Source organism: Anoplophora glabripennis, unplaced genomic scaffold, assembly GCF_000390285.2.
Source record: "Anoplophora glabripennis isolate ALB-LARVAE unplaced genomic scaffold, Agla_2.0 scaffold824, whole genome shotgun sequence".
NCBI classification, from domain to species: Eukaryota; Metazoa; Arthropoda; class Insecta; order Coleoptera; family Cerambycidae; genus Anoplophora; species Anoplophora glabripennis.
Genome location: NW_019416920.1, coordinates 56551 through 71310, shown reverse-complemented (window position 1 = coordinate 71310; position 14760 = coordinate 56551).

The window sequence follows — 14760 nt, the reverse complement described above, 5'->3', positions numbered from 1 at the left end:
GATAAAAATATGCGTCCATTATTTACATTAAAAACATTTACTTCTCCTTATTATATTATACAGTACTTTTTATTCCCCAAAAAAACAGAAAGTGTTCACACCAAATTTAAGATCACATAATAATCCTGAAATAGTGAAAAAAAACATTTTTCTCCCTCAAAAATGCTCAATGTTCACCAAATTTAGACAGTATCTGCATTTGGATCAGTATCCACTACCCAAGTATTGATTTCTTGTTTTTTTTCTAATTTACGAACAAAAATTATATACCAATATACGCTGATATCTGTATTGATACATGTTGCAATTCCAGTATCATAGGTAGCATAATTGTAACCTCAACGGTTACCTAAGTCTAGCTCTAGTTTTTTTTTTGTCACAACACTAATTCTAACTATTTGGACCCGAATATGAAGTTATTTTGTATCGGCCCGATATCGTTTTCCAGAAAATTACAAAGTTAAGACAGAGTGTACATTTTCGTTGCCCTAGGTTCAAAACTAGATTGTGTCTCTCTTGCTATCTGCCATACACGAAAAGAGTATGTACTGGGTCGTAAGATTCTCCACAATAGACTCAATTCTGTTAGTATACGTCCCAAAGCATACGTGGCCTGTGAGAGCTTGTTCTAGATGTGACCCTTCTCTTCCATGTTTCCTGTTTATCCAGAGTGTAACATCGATGATTAGAACTCTGTTCCAGTTTCCTTTCCTAACTTCTATCCATTTTTGTTGCCAATGATTCTGTTCCCTGTGCTTTTCCTTATTAATTTCCTTGCCCTTGCCCTATATGAATAGGTGTCAGAATCGATAGCACAGAAGCGGCATCAAAAGAAACGGTTTGTATACTCCGCAGACCAAGGGCATCTGCCCATAGAGGTGTCTCGTACACCCAAATATTTTACTTCCTCGCTCAGATCTAATCTTTCCTCATACGGCTATGGAAAACTCTTTATTTCTTCTCCTATTTTCAATAGAATATCTTCCGCTTTTTTTCTCCAGAGTAACCTGAAGCTTCATCTCTTCTAACCATTAACACTTTTTGCAACACAACATCATCATAAATAATATTTGACAGGGTAGGTTCAAGTAGCGAACTCTGAGGAGGCATTCACTCATTCACTATTTTGGAGTACTTGAATATCCCCTTCCATTCGAAAAATCCGTCATCACATTTCTCAAGTGTCCTGATATCCCTTTGCCCTCCAGAGCACCCATCATCGATCTTCAACTGTCTTAAAGGAGTTCCTGACGTTAACAAGAACCACCATGCAACAAATTGAACTCCTCTTTAACCTCCAAGATCTTCCTGAACTCGTGTTGGCATTCTAACAGGCCACCAAATACCTCTATTTCATCCTCCAGCCTCATATTTATTATTCTTTCGTAAAATTTTCAATACAATCTATAAGACAGATAGACGCTGTGAGTCGTTCTTTTTGAGCTTTTCAATAGGAACAACCCTAACAACTTCCCATATTTCCGAGAATAGACCCTTTCGCAACAGCCTCTTTAGTACCCAGACATTATTTACCGGTTTCACTACTTTGGGGGGTACACCATCTCTATCACCATTTTAAATTTTTCTGATCTACACCTATTCCATGTTGTTTCCGGTACATGTGTGAATAACCGATCTATTTGGGAGGCTCTATCCTCATTGGTCATCTTTATCGGTGGTCGAGGCATGTTAATTTGTCTGTTAGCCTGTTATCTTTCCCCATAGACCCCCATCATATCTCATCCTAACTTCCTGTTCATTATCTTAATCGTTTCTATAGAGCCAAATTTGTAAGTCTTCGTCTGTTCCCCAAAACCACCATACGCAACTATCTAGTTTTTTCCAATCACCGATATAGAATAATTTCTTTATTGGTCTTCACTTTAGATGTAGGATGTCCGTAAGCCGTCTTCAACGAATCTTTCCGCCATTTCCTTTCATTGCTGATCACCGTCTGGAGGTCTTCAGTAAACCGCTGCCTGTTTATTTTGCAACCCATTCAGAACATTTTCTAAAATAATTAAATTTTTTAACATATTAAAACAAACGAATTAAAATTGCATCTTTACTAAATTTTTCATCATAACCAAATATTCAATTTTTCAGTTTAATAATTTAGTTTTTAGGTTTATTTTTTTATGTTTGTATAATTTTAATTTTGACAAAACAATAGGAAAGCCCTTGGCATCGATTTTTTGACACACTTGTGTAAATACTAACATTAATAAATAAATTTTGCCTTTAAGAGAACAGCTTCAAAAATGTCGAAGGGACAATTTCTTAAAGAGGAAGATTTGCTTTAAATTACATATTATTATCAGTTCAGTTAGTTCAGTTAGTTCAGTTCTTCAGTTACTGAAGCAACAATTTCATTTATATCTACAAACGACATCACAAATACTTGCAAGATTTTACCAAAAAGAATCTTCAAGAACAGTTGCTGTCACAGCAGCATATTTCATAAAAATTTCCTAGTTACATGTAACAAAATTTAGTACTTATAATTCCAAATACAACAACTCAATTGATAAGGTAGCATCATGACAACAAGATTTAAAGTGAGTTAAGTGTCATAAGCAAAATTTACTGCTTTGGCGTAAATTACCGCAAAATTTATCGTAGCAAAATTTAATTTATGGAAAGATTTTTACGTGTTCTGTACAATACCTATAAATTCATGGTTGTATAATTCACCATAGTAGTATTATTGCAGTATTAATATATTATTAATAATGGGTACCTGTATAGTATTTTATAACTGACAAATATTAGTTTTAATGTGAGCTTTATGCTGAACAAATAATTTATTTTTATGATTCGAAAAACCAAGTGAAGAAGGAAATGTACATCATCATGCTATGTGTACTAAAAACAGATGTAATTGTGTAAACTAATGAGCACTACTAAAATAAGATGAAATTATGGAACAAATCCATTTTTAGACAGCAGAGTTGAACCCCAGATAAGATTCCATCTGAAAAATTGACTTGGTATTTCTGTTAATGGACTGATTTGGCAATGGCCAAATATATAAGACTATCGTGTAAATTACCGTTAAACAAAAAGGTCGTGACCCTTTTATTTACTAAGAAAGGGAAACAACGTATTAAAAAATATGTAATTGTTATACAAAACCACAAACGGAAGTAGATATTTAAACCGCAGATTATATCAGCAGTTGGCAGTTAATTAATTATTAATAATTGGTTCATAACAATAAAATGAATGCAACAAGTAATGGTTTCGCCACGTGTAGTAAAATACAAACAACAAATTTAGATGTTAGCTGGAGCTATTTTTGATTTCATACAATTTTAATGCCTTCAAATAATTTGATGATTTAAATATCCAAATGTGTTAAAGGTTTTTAATTTAAAATGAACTATTCAAAACATAATACAATTAAAATGACAACTTTGATATTTTATTTATTTCAACTGTCAGGTTTATACAAAAACAATAATAAATTTTCTATAAAAATGCAAATTTCAACACCTTCCTTCATAGAATAATTTGTTGTTTGACCTATGCTTTGAAGAACTTAATGTCTAGGCTCGAGCAATGGTTTTGTCTTCATATGAAATTCACTTGCTATTTTTTTATATTACAACTCCTTCTAAAACAAGTTCTCTAACAAATAAATATCGAGTTTGAATACGTTTTGCGCGAGTATCAATTTTGTGCTAATCTAATAGCACCATAAATAATGAAATATATTTTAAATTCATTAACTCTTCATATAGACGCTTTAACCATATTAATTCTTTCGCTGCTTCACTTGCAGCTGTCTGTTTTGACTAATTGTAAGCCATAATACGAGTATGAGTTCCTCTGCATATATGCGAACTACACCAGAAACAGAACAGCCTGTAGAAAATAAAATAAAATAGAAAATTGAAGATAGACTCAAAAATTCATAGTACCCTTCAGGTAAAGAAATATGTTTACACTGTGTTTTGGATGTTCAAATAACCTTAAAACAACTCCAAATATGCTGTTAAGCAGCAATATTAGGATGAGTCATTAGATACATTAATACCCCCTCTATATGGGAAGTTTTGTACATTATGCTCTTCTGCTGCTAAGTTCATCACTCATCTTTGATTGAATACCTTCTTTAATTATTGGTCAAGGTAATGGCTTACATTCAATCATTCCAAAACGCCCAAACACTTTTTTATAAGCAGTTCGACTCTTCAAACTGATTCCTGTTTTTTCATTTCAATTTCTAAACCCAAGAAATAGGAAATAAGTTTAATTTCCAAATATTTCAAATGCCTTTTTCAAGTTTTCTAAAAATTTTTGTTTCATAAATTCATTGTATGAATCCTGTCCATGTTTCTTGATAAACGATGATCATTTGATAATGATCAGCATCCTTAATCATCATCATCATTTTCCTTAAAACCTTGTTTCATAACAAATTCTCCAAATCATTTTTCCAATATATTGGTGTCTGCTTTAAACCATAAAAGATTCCTTTGGAAGCCAAATACTCGTACTTGATTTGTATCTTTTTCATAACCCTCAGGTTGTTTCATAATATCTCTTTTTGGTAGTACAAGAATATACAGGGTGTATCATAATTAATAGCGCAAATTGAAACCATTGTACACAATACTAGAAGCTATAAAGTCCTAGTAAACATAGATCCGCAAAGGCACCGTTTTCGAGATACAGGATGTCAAAAAAATATTTTTGTTCAGATTTTTGACAATATCCCAGGAACCGTTTCGTTTGCGATACAGAACTCAAATTTTGTACTTATACTTATTATAAGTATTATAACATTAACAACTTTTGAGCGCTAATTCAATTTTTATTCATATGACAGTGACGGAGATTTTAGGATTGCGTAAGGTTCTTTTGCCCCTAATTTTTACGACTCTAGTCAAATTGGCATTTTGAAAGTCTATTTTAAACCGCCATTGTTTTCTACACAAAAAAGGTACTTATCAAAAGGTCTAACTAGAACCGTTTTCAAGATAAATGACTTTATGATTGAAAACATGAAAGAAATAAGATACATGATGAAAAAATATTTCAAAACAATCAAATAAACAATAAAAATCACAACGGTTGTTGAAAATGGCTATGGTAATACAGACTTCCAACCTACGTTCCTACGTAGGCTTTCAAAATACTAATTTTTTCAGAGCTGTAAAAATTAGAGACAAAAGAACATCATGCAACCCTAAAATCTCCGCCGCTGTCATATGAATAAAAATTGAATTAGTGCTCAAAAATAGCTAATGGTAATGATAATAAATGTACAAAGTTTGAGTTCTGTATCTTAAACGGTTCTTGAAATATCGTCAAAAAAAACCAAAAAAACTAAAAAAACCTTTTTTTATACCCTATATCTCGGAAACGTTGCGTTTGCGGAACCACGTTTATTGAGAGTTTTTTTCTTCTAGAATCGTGTACTTACAGTCGTTTCAATTAATTATGATACACCCTGTATACATCAAACTGTGTCGGATATAAATTCTTACAATTATATTTATTAGCGTTTTTACTGTACTCGTTTTTGTTACTGTTCTTCATAACTTTTATCTTTATTATTATCTTTATCTTTGTATTTGCGTATAGGTATAGAGATATCTGGATTTGTTTTGATTTTATACTTATACTACAAAGAATTGCCTTTTACAAGGAATTGCCTTTTTCCACTTCTTCTAGAATCCATGCGTTACTTTCCCTGAGTGACTCATTACTTTTTCCATCGTTAGCAACCATTCATTGGGCTGATTATTTTTAATAGCTTCTTGATAATTCCATGGTTCCTTGAATTCTAATACATAATGAATTGCAGACAACATAAGGCTTTTTTTCGCGAGTGAATATTGGTGACTACGTCTGACTTGTAGTTACTGTTTCTATCTCTTTTAATCTTATTTCTAACCTTGTCTAACCTGAACAGATCGTGAAAATGTATATATTCACTATTCACTATTCAGTGGTGCAGCCTGTCATATGTACTTTGACGACTTTGACATATGGGTTCTAACTTCTAACCAGTAACCATAATTTGTCATCCTTTATTGCTTCCAGTAATCTAGTGTTGTGGGAATTGGTGTTATCACACTGTATAATATATGTATTTGCTTCAAATAAAACTGAAGGAATATATCAATGCTTTCTTTGGAATATTTTTAAGTGGCAAATTTAAAAAACGTGAAAAGTATGTAGATTCTGATGTTGCAAGATATGCGAATATTCGACACAATCGTTATCGTAAGAGAATGGAATTTGGTCATTTATGTCAATGGCTACAAAACAGAAATTGTGACATGGCTCTATATTTTTTGATATTTTTGTGGAATGAGGATGATGATGTTCCTTATTTATGTTATAAGTTTAGAGAATCATATCATATATTCGGTTTTTTATGTAATTCATACGAAAAAGACCTGAATGATTCCACCAATATTATCTCTGGCCTAGGTCACAAAAAAAGAGGATAATCCTGAAGCAAAGTGGATCGCAAATATGTCCCATATAAAAAATTAATCTTAGCATTAAGTAAAATATTTGCTGTTTCAACGTCTACGTTTACTAAAACATCTGTGCCTCTAAAGTTTAAATTTAAACTGACCACTTCCACAGTCGTATCAGAATCCATCATTTTGCTGAACGATTTTTATCCTCATTCAAACAAAATGTCAGAAAGAAAAAGGTGTTAAGTTACCGGCTGACAATACTAGTTGAATATACCAACAGAATATTCAGCTGAAGGGTGAAGAGTTCAGTCATTTGATCTAAACTTGTAACGTCACATAGTAGTTTAAATGACTGACTATTCTCGCAAAAACGTAATATTCACTCATACTACACATACTACAACATACGACTTCACTCGCGAAAAAAAGCCTATAGTCTTCAAACCTTTCTGGTTTATTTATTTCTGCTCAATTTCTCATTTTCTCTTGCATACATTTCCAACGGATTTTTGTAAAATGTCAGTAATTTCTTCATTACCAAGATCGCTATTTTCTTTTGCTGGTACTAAACTTGTTCCTGCTAACATTGTGAAGTTCCTCTTTAATTTAAAATCAACTATTCAAAATATGAGAATTAAAGTGACAACTTTTATATTTTAATTAATTTAACAAGTAAATTATTTAAATAAGATATATAGTCGAGATATACTTTATACATATAGTTGCATAACTGAAAGAAAATATTTTTATGAACTATATTACATGCGAACTGCAATGTACATATTTATGAAATTGTTTTAACCCGATCCGCATCTGGCCTAATTTTTGTAAGCCTTTAGTAAATTGTAGAGTATGATACAATGACTAACTGTAAAAATATCTATTTATAAAAATATTCACATTTGTGAACACATTATTATAATTTCTTGCTAAATAGTAATATACTTTACCACAAGATTTTAAGCAAGCCTAATTTGAATTATAATTATTTCTAAAATAAAGCGAATCTGTAGTTTTGCATACTACATGGGTATTTTTGTTAGAATAGCAAAATACATCGTATATTGGTCATTTTTAGAAATAAATAGTCAGTTTTCGTAGCAAATTTAATTATAGAAACCAACTTAAAAAGTAATATTCATTTTGTGACCTGGATATACAGATTCTTTCGAAATACTTTACAGAAATTTACATAAACGATTAAGCAATTAAATTAATAAATCGATGAAGAGTTAATATAAATGAGATTTGTACATTACCTGTAATCACAACAGCAATGCCCTTTATATTTCATTGGGCATCTATCCCACTGAAAAGGAAATAAAATAAAACAACCCTTTGTGCCAAAAGTGTCAGTTAAAGGATTGATTCTATAAATTTTGCCTAACCAGAAATATCTCACACTGAAAAAGTGTAATAATTCTTCACGACATAATAATAATTATTACGCATTACGAAGTTAACGTTTCGAAGACTTCTCTGTTTTCATTATCAGAATTTTGACTTATTGACTTAAAATTCATAAGTGTCAGTTTCCTTTTTTTTCTTTTTTGTTTATTTACTTTCTTTAGAGATATAAGATATAAGTTGAGATTATTCAACCAACAAACAACAATCAAAATTTAAGGAATTATTTGAAATTATAGGTATGCTCGTATCAATATTTGAAAATATAAATGTGGACTATTTAATAAGTAAGTGTATAATAAAATTTTTCATTATTTAATATTTATCTAAAATAAACCCAGTTCTTTGTGGAAAATCAAAACTTAGTTTCATTTTTTCATTGGTTTAGTCGTCACGAAAGTGACGTAGTTTTTGCTCTCTAGAAAGTAGGCATATATTTTTGTCCCTAGAGCTGAAAATGAAAATGTCAAAATACATACTTTTCTTAAAATGCTTACTAAAGGACTTCGTACACACATTATGGAAATTAGTCTTTCGGTGAAATTTCCTGAAAAAATGATATGGTGTCCCTGTTTTATCACTGATAATAATAATAATAATAATAATAATAATAATAATAATTTATTAGCCCAACAGAAGTAATTCCATTTATAGAGCTAAATTACATTGAAATAGTACATAATATAAATATAAAAAACTCAATAACATCAAAAGAACAAAAAACAAAAAAAAAGAAGAAAAATACAATAGTTCGGTAAAGTGTAGGAGTTAAATGAATATACTTAACCTAAGACATGTAACTTAAAGCAAGAGAGGCATCAATTACGATCATGGTTTACTATACTCATACATAACATTTTGACCGAGCAATCGTTTATATCGCAAGTGTTACAGATAGAATTAAATGTCTTGCACATAAAATAAACTGGGGACTTTAACAATAAGTTTGTGCAAGCCCTTGGCAAATAAAAAGTTGCATGATTCCTCATCTCAGCGCGTGGTACTAGAAAACTTAGTTGCTCTAGCAAATCTGGGCAATCGATTTTATTATGAATAAGATTATAAAGGAATTTTACCGACTGACAACGCCTGCGGGTTTCTAAAGCTTGGAAGTTAAACATATCTAATAATGTATCGTGATCGAAGCCCTGAGCCGGATATATACCAGTAGACTTAAAATACAAGAATTTCAAAAAACGCCTTTGAACATTTTCAAGGGCATCAGAATGTTATTGGTAATAGGGATTCTAAATCAATGAGCAATACTCAAGCTTCGATCTAACATAGGCATAATACAAAATTTGCAAAGCTTTGATATTAGTAAACGAATGACAATTGCGGAGTATAAACCCGGTCATTTTCCTGGCATGTGATTGTATTTGATAAATGTGATCAACAAAACTCAAACGGGAATCAAATAAAACTCCTAAATCTTTGATTGTTTCCGCAGATTGCAAACTCTGATTATTAATTTTATATATATATTTCGCAAAATTAATCTTTCTGGTAAATGTAACCACCTTACACTTAGCAACGTTAAGTTCTAACCTATTTTTCTTACACCACAGTTCAATATTGGCCAGATCACTGATCAAAAGTCTTCGTGACCACGAAGCTCCAAATGCCCATTCGGAGGCGTAGGCCCCACAAAAGGGTCAAAAACACTGAAAATTTGATTCACTCTCAAATATTTTTTTCACATAAGTATAATGTAGCAAATATAACTTTTTGACGTATAATGTAATTTAACAATGATTTAGAAATTTATTTGATAGAATTCTGTGAAATGCTCTCATAAATAAAGAATAGCCACAAGTACCGCTGACGTTAAAGCAACCCGATGTGTACCACGAGGACGTTATCAAGTTGGATTTTGCACATCATTTTCTCTGAAAAGGAGAGTTTGTTTGTGTGTATGTGCGCGCATGCATGTGCCTGTGTATTTTCAACACACAAAATTCCATACAATATTTTTTTAATATTAAAATATTAAAAAAAAATAACTTACTATTAACGATTTTTATTTATATGGTTTTATATTACTTCTTATATTGTCTCTGTATGAATATGTATTATTTTACTTGTAAATCTATAGGTTTATCTGATTTAGTTGACTAAAATGTTATTATAATAATTATTTTGATAAAAAAAATATTAACGATTTTTATTTATGCTAAGCATAATGTCAATATAAATCAGTTGAGGATCATTAGAGCGAATCAATTTTGTGTGGAGATAGGGGTGAAAATGTACCCCTTTCAGTTTTTTAATTGTAGCTCGAAAACGAAGCAAAATTTCGGTATAGTTCATATGAAAAATTATTTAGAGAATTGAATTTCCCATCGAAATGGCTTATTTAAAAAAATTTAAAAGGAAAATTTTATGCAAAAAATCGTTAATAAACAATTTGAAAAAAGTAAAAAATTCGATTTTTTTATTTTTTTTACTTTTTTGCCTCTAGTTTTTTTTGAGTAAAGATAGGTACAGGCATTGCCTCATAAAAAAAGTAGACACAATTTCCTTCAAATTGAGAGGTTGTAAGGTATTTTTGGATGAAAATTGACTTATATATGACCGCTCAAACTTACAATTAGTCAATTTTTCGATTTTCATTACCCTTACACGTTTTAATTCTCATTTTTTGGCAAAAAAGGAAGGAAATAAGAGTTCAAGGATTTTTATCACATGACTTGGTCGAAGGGTAATTTAAAATGAAAAAACCGCGGGGTGCTATTAAATTGAAGATAGGGGTGAAAATGCACTTCTGCAGTTTTTTAAATATAGCACGAAAACGAAGCAAAATTTTAGTATGGTTCATAGAAAAAATTTTATAGAGAATTGAATTTTCCATCGGTTGCTTATTTAAAAAATAAAATTCAATTAAAAGCAAAAATTTTATGCAAAAAATCGTTAATAAATAATTTGAAAAAAAATAAGATTTTTTGATTTTTTTAACTTTTTTTACTCTTAAGTTGCAAAAATCTTTCTTTATTATTAACAAATAAAACTTTTGAAATAATTTTTTATTAAGTAAAGAACCAATTTGTTGTAAAAATAATAAGAATTATAATCATTATTATGTTAAAAACAACGAAAATCTAAAAAATATATGTTTTACCGGTTAATATTAATCCTAAAACTTTTGTAAACGCCTCATTTTGAAGGGAATTTCATCTAGTTTGTTTGTACAGCAATTTTCTTTGCCTATTTCTACCAAAAAAAAAATAGAGTAAAAAAGTTAAAAAATCTAATTTTTTTGAATTTTTTCAAATTGTTTATTAACGATTTTATGCATTACATTTTTTTCCTTTTAAATTTTTTAAATAAGCCATTTCGATGGGAAATTCAATTCTCTAATTAATTTTTCCTATGAACTATACCAAAATATTACTTCGTTTTCGAGCTACAATTAAAAAACTGAAAGGGGTGCATTTTCACCCCTTTCTCCAATTTCCATGCTCTATTTTAATAGCACTCCGCGGTTTTTTCATCTAATATGACCATTTAAACGATTCATGTAATAAAATATCTTGAACGTCATAGTTCCTTTTAAAATTCTATAATCAATAGCCTACGCTTCCAGATGGTCATTTGGAGCTTCGTGGCCATGGAAATTTTTGATCAGTAATAAAAAAGGAGCAACATATCCATTTTTCAGGAAATTTCACCGAAAGACCAATTTCCATAATGTGTGTACGGAGTCCTTTAGTAAGATTTTTAAGTAATTTTTAGTAATTTTAAGAAAAGTATGTATAAATTTGACATTTTCATTTTCAGCTCTAGGGACAAAAATATATGTCTACTTTCTAGAGAGCAAAAACTATGTCACTTTCGTTAAGACTAAACCAATGAAAAAATGAAACTAAGTTTTGATTTTCCACAAAGAACTGGGTTTATTTTAGATAAATATTAAATAATGAAAAATTTTATTATACACTTACTTATTTTGCCTTTATTTTGTCCACGTTATTTTTGCTCGAATCATATACCCACATTATTCTCATTTTACGTGTTTTCAAGTAATAATGTGTTCACTTCTGTTTTGTCTATTAAAACTTCATGTCTTCTTGTAAATAAATCTCTTGTAGTCAGTAATTCAAAATAAAAATTTAAGTGAGACTCCTAAAGTGTTACATAGATAGGCTTGTTTTTATTGAAAATTATGTGCTGAAAAACAATGTAAATATGTTTCCATTCTACCGAGTATGGAGAATTGCAAATATGACAGTAAGAAGTACATGGTACATAGCTGTTTGTAAATTTAATTTTCACTTTGCTGGACAGTGTCACTGATTGAAATAAACAAGTAGTTTCTTTATTTTTTATGTATATTGGTTTTAAATCGTACTATTAACTTCATGTGTACATTTATACTGCGTGAAAACAGTGTGTAAACTAGAAAACTTTTCTATTTTCAATATTTCAAAAATATAATCTGAAAGTTTTAAATTTCATTGATGCACTTACAAGCATCATTTTGAATTTTATAAAAATTATTAATAATCATGCTTGTGTCACAATTAAAAATTGTAGCCGCCACAATATTTTCTTACAGAAATAATTATTTGTACTTATGACATTCCCTGTGTGTATTTTGTGTCTCTTTTTGAAGTATTCAGAACGAAAAGTTTACAGATTAACGTAAGTTATCATGCTGGTATCACAATCCAATAATCAATTGTAATTTATTTATTTTAATCATAAAAAATAAGGTAACTTATTTTGTTGTGTGTTAAATATTTTACATTTTAATACCGATTTCATTTAATATGTTACATTGATTCTTCAGTGTCTAAAATTAACTTGTATATTAAACAAACTGTTATGTGGTTATAAATAAGATGTTTGTAAAGAAGTGTAATAAATAACGTAAAAAATATAAAACGGGCGAATAAGTAACTTATATAAAATGCCAAAATAAATTCGAGAAAGTAGATTTTCTTCTAGAGGGAAGCTGCTTGTAAAGTTTTGTCTACCCTTCAGAAGAGAACCAGGTATTGGCCAAAATAAATTGTTATATACTTACAAAAGAATAACAAATAAAAACTTTTTATAAATGATGTAATCATAATATTCTAGTTTTATTCTTAAGATTCAATTTATCAGACTTGTTGCTTGTTATTTATTTGTTACTGTGTTTTTTATAAGAAGGTTACGACATTTACCCTAAATCATACCGATAAGTAACTAGATAAAATGTAAATAATGCAAGATTTTTAATAAAAGGTCATAAAATGACATGTATACATAAAAACACATGTGTACTGCCAAAAATAATTTGTTTGTATTAAAATGTTAAAAACCAGTATGTTCGTTTTATTTTAAATATTTGCTCCTTTAACCATTGATTGTTGAGAATTCGAAAACATCAAAAGGATAACAAATTAGAGCTTCCAATAAAGCTCCACCACGTCAGGTTTGCAAAATATCCATATTTCCAAGAGATAACTTTTCTCCACAAAACTCGTTATAGAAGAAAAAAGAATCAATTACAAACACTGAAATTACCACTGATTTTTCAAGTTTTCGAGGTCGCTGATTACAAATATGAGGTCGGATTCAATATGGCAAATGGAATAAAATAAATGTTAGAATTTAGAATTGAAAAAAGTTCGACAAAATTTCGGAAACCTCAACAACCAGGTTTAGGTATTTTTATCCACTCTACTTAAATAACTTGTACAAAAGAACCACGTTAGTCTTTCTTAAATTTGCTGTAGAAAAAGACGAGAGAGAATTTTGAAAAATCGTACTTTCTAAATTCAAACCGGTGCACAGCTGATGAGCAATGCGGGTCGATTTTCGAAAAATCACCTCAGTTTCGAAATATAACGCCAAAGTTGCCAAAGCAACCAAAAAATCCCTCGACAACCATTGAATTCAGCCGACAATGCACAAAAGTAATAACGGCAACCCTAACAATGCTTATATGGCTCGAAAGAAAATTTTAATCTGCATACGGCAGAGTAAAAAAATACAGGGTGTTCCGTTTAAGTTAACAAAGTTATAGCTAAGTCGTCAGTGCCGCGAAAAACAACTACTCCGAGGGCTATTTGCCCCTACCGGCATTGAATTACATTCGCGACACCCAGTACAACAGCTAGGATCGCTCATCAGCTGGTCCCACCAGGCACAGACCGGTTTCGGACTTATTATCCACTATGCCATTCAAATGGCTACTACGATGGAAGTGACCTGCTAAAATTTGCCAGGGACTTTATTGCACGAATGTCGCCTATAGAGGACGAAACACAATGTAAGTCGTCAGTGCCGCGAAAAACAACTACTCAACCAACTACTGGCATAGTGGAAGTCAGCGCGATAGATGGAGCCTTTGTGCTTCGCGTACTATGTACCTCTTGTCAGGAGTTTACGACTTTTAACAGCTGGATCGTTCATCGGTTGTCCTACCTATGACACACTGATGAGGACTAATAAGTCCGAAACCGATCTGTGCCTGGTGGGACCAGCTGATGAGCGATCCTAGCTGTTGTACTGGGTGTCGCGAATGTAATTCAATGCCGGTAGGGGCAAATAGCCCTCGGAGTAGTTGTTTTTCGCGGCACTGACGACTTACATTGTGTTTCGCCCTCTATAGGCGACATACGTGCAATAAAGTACCTGGCAAATTTTAGCAGGTCGCTTCCACCGTAGTAGCCATTTGAATGGCATAGTGGAAGTCAGCGCGATAGATGGAGCCTTTGTGCTTCGCGTACAAAGTTATAGCTGTTTGAGGTAATCAAAATGTAACAGCAAAAACGAAACACCTAGTATTAAATATTTTAATTTGTTATGTTAGCTGTCACTGAAAATTCACACACTTTGTCCTATCGCCGAAAACGCCAACATATCATTATATAAAAACATACAGTCACACAAAACAAAAAACATCTATAAATTCCCATTTTTG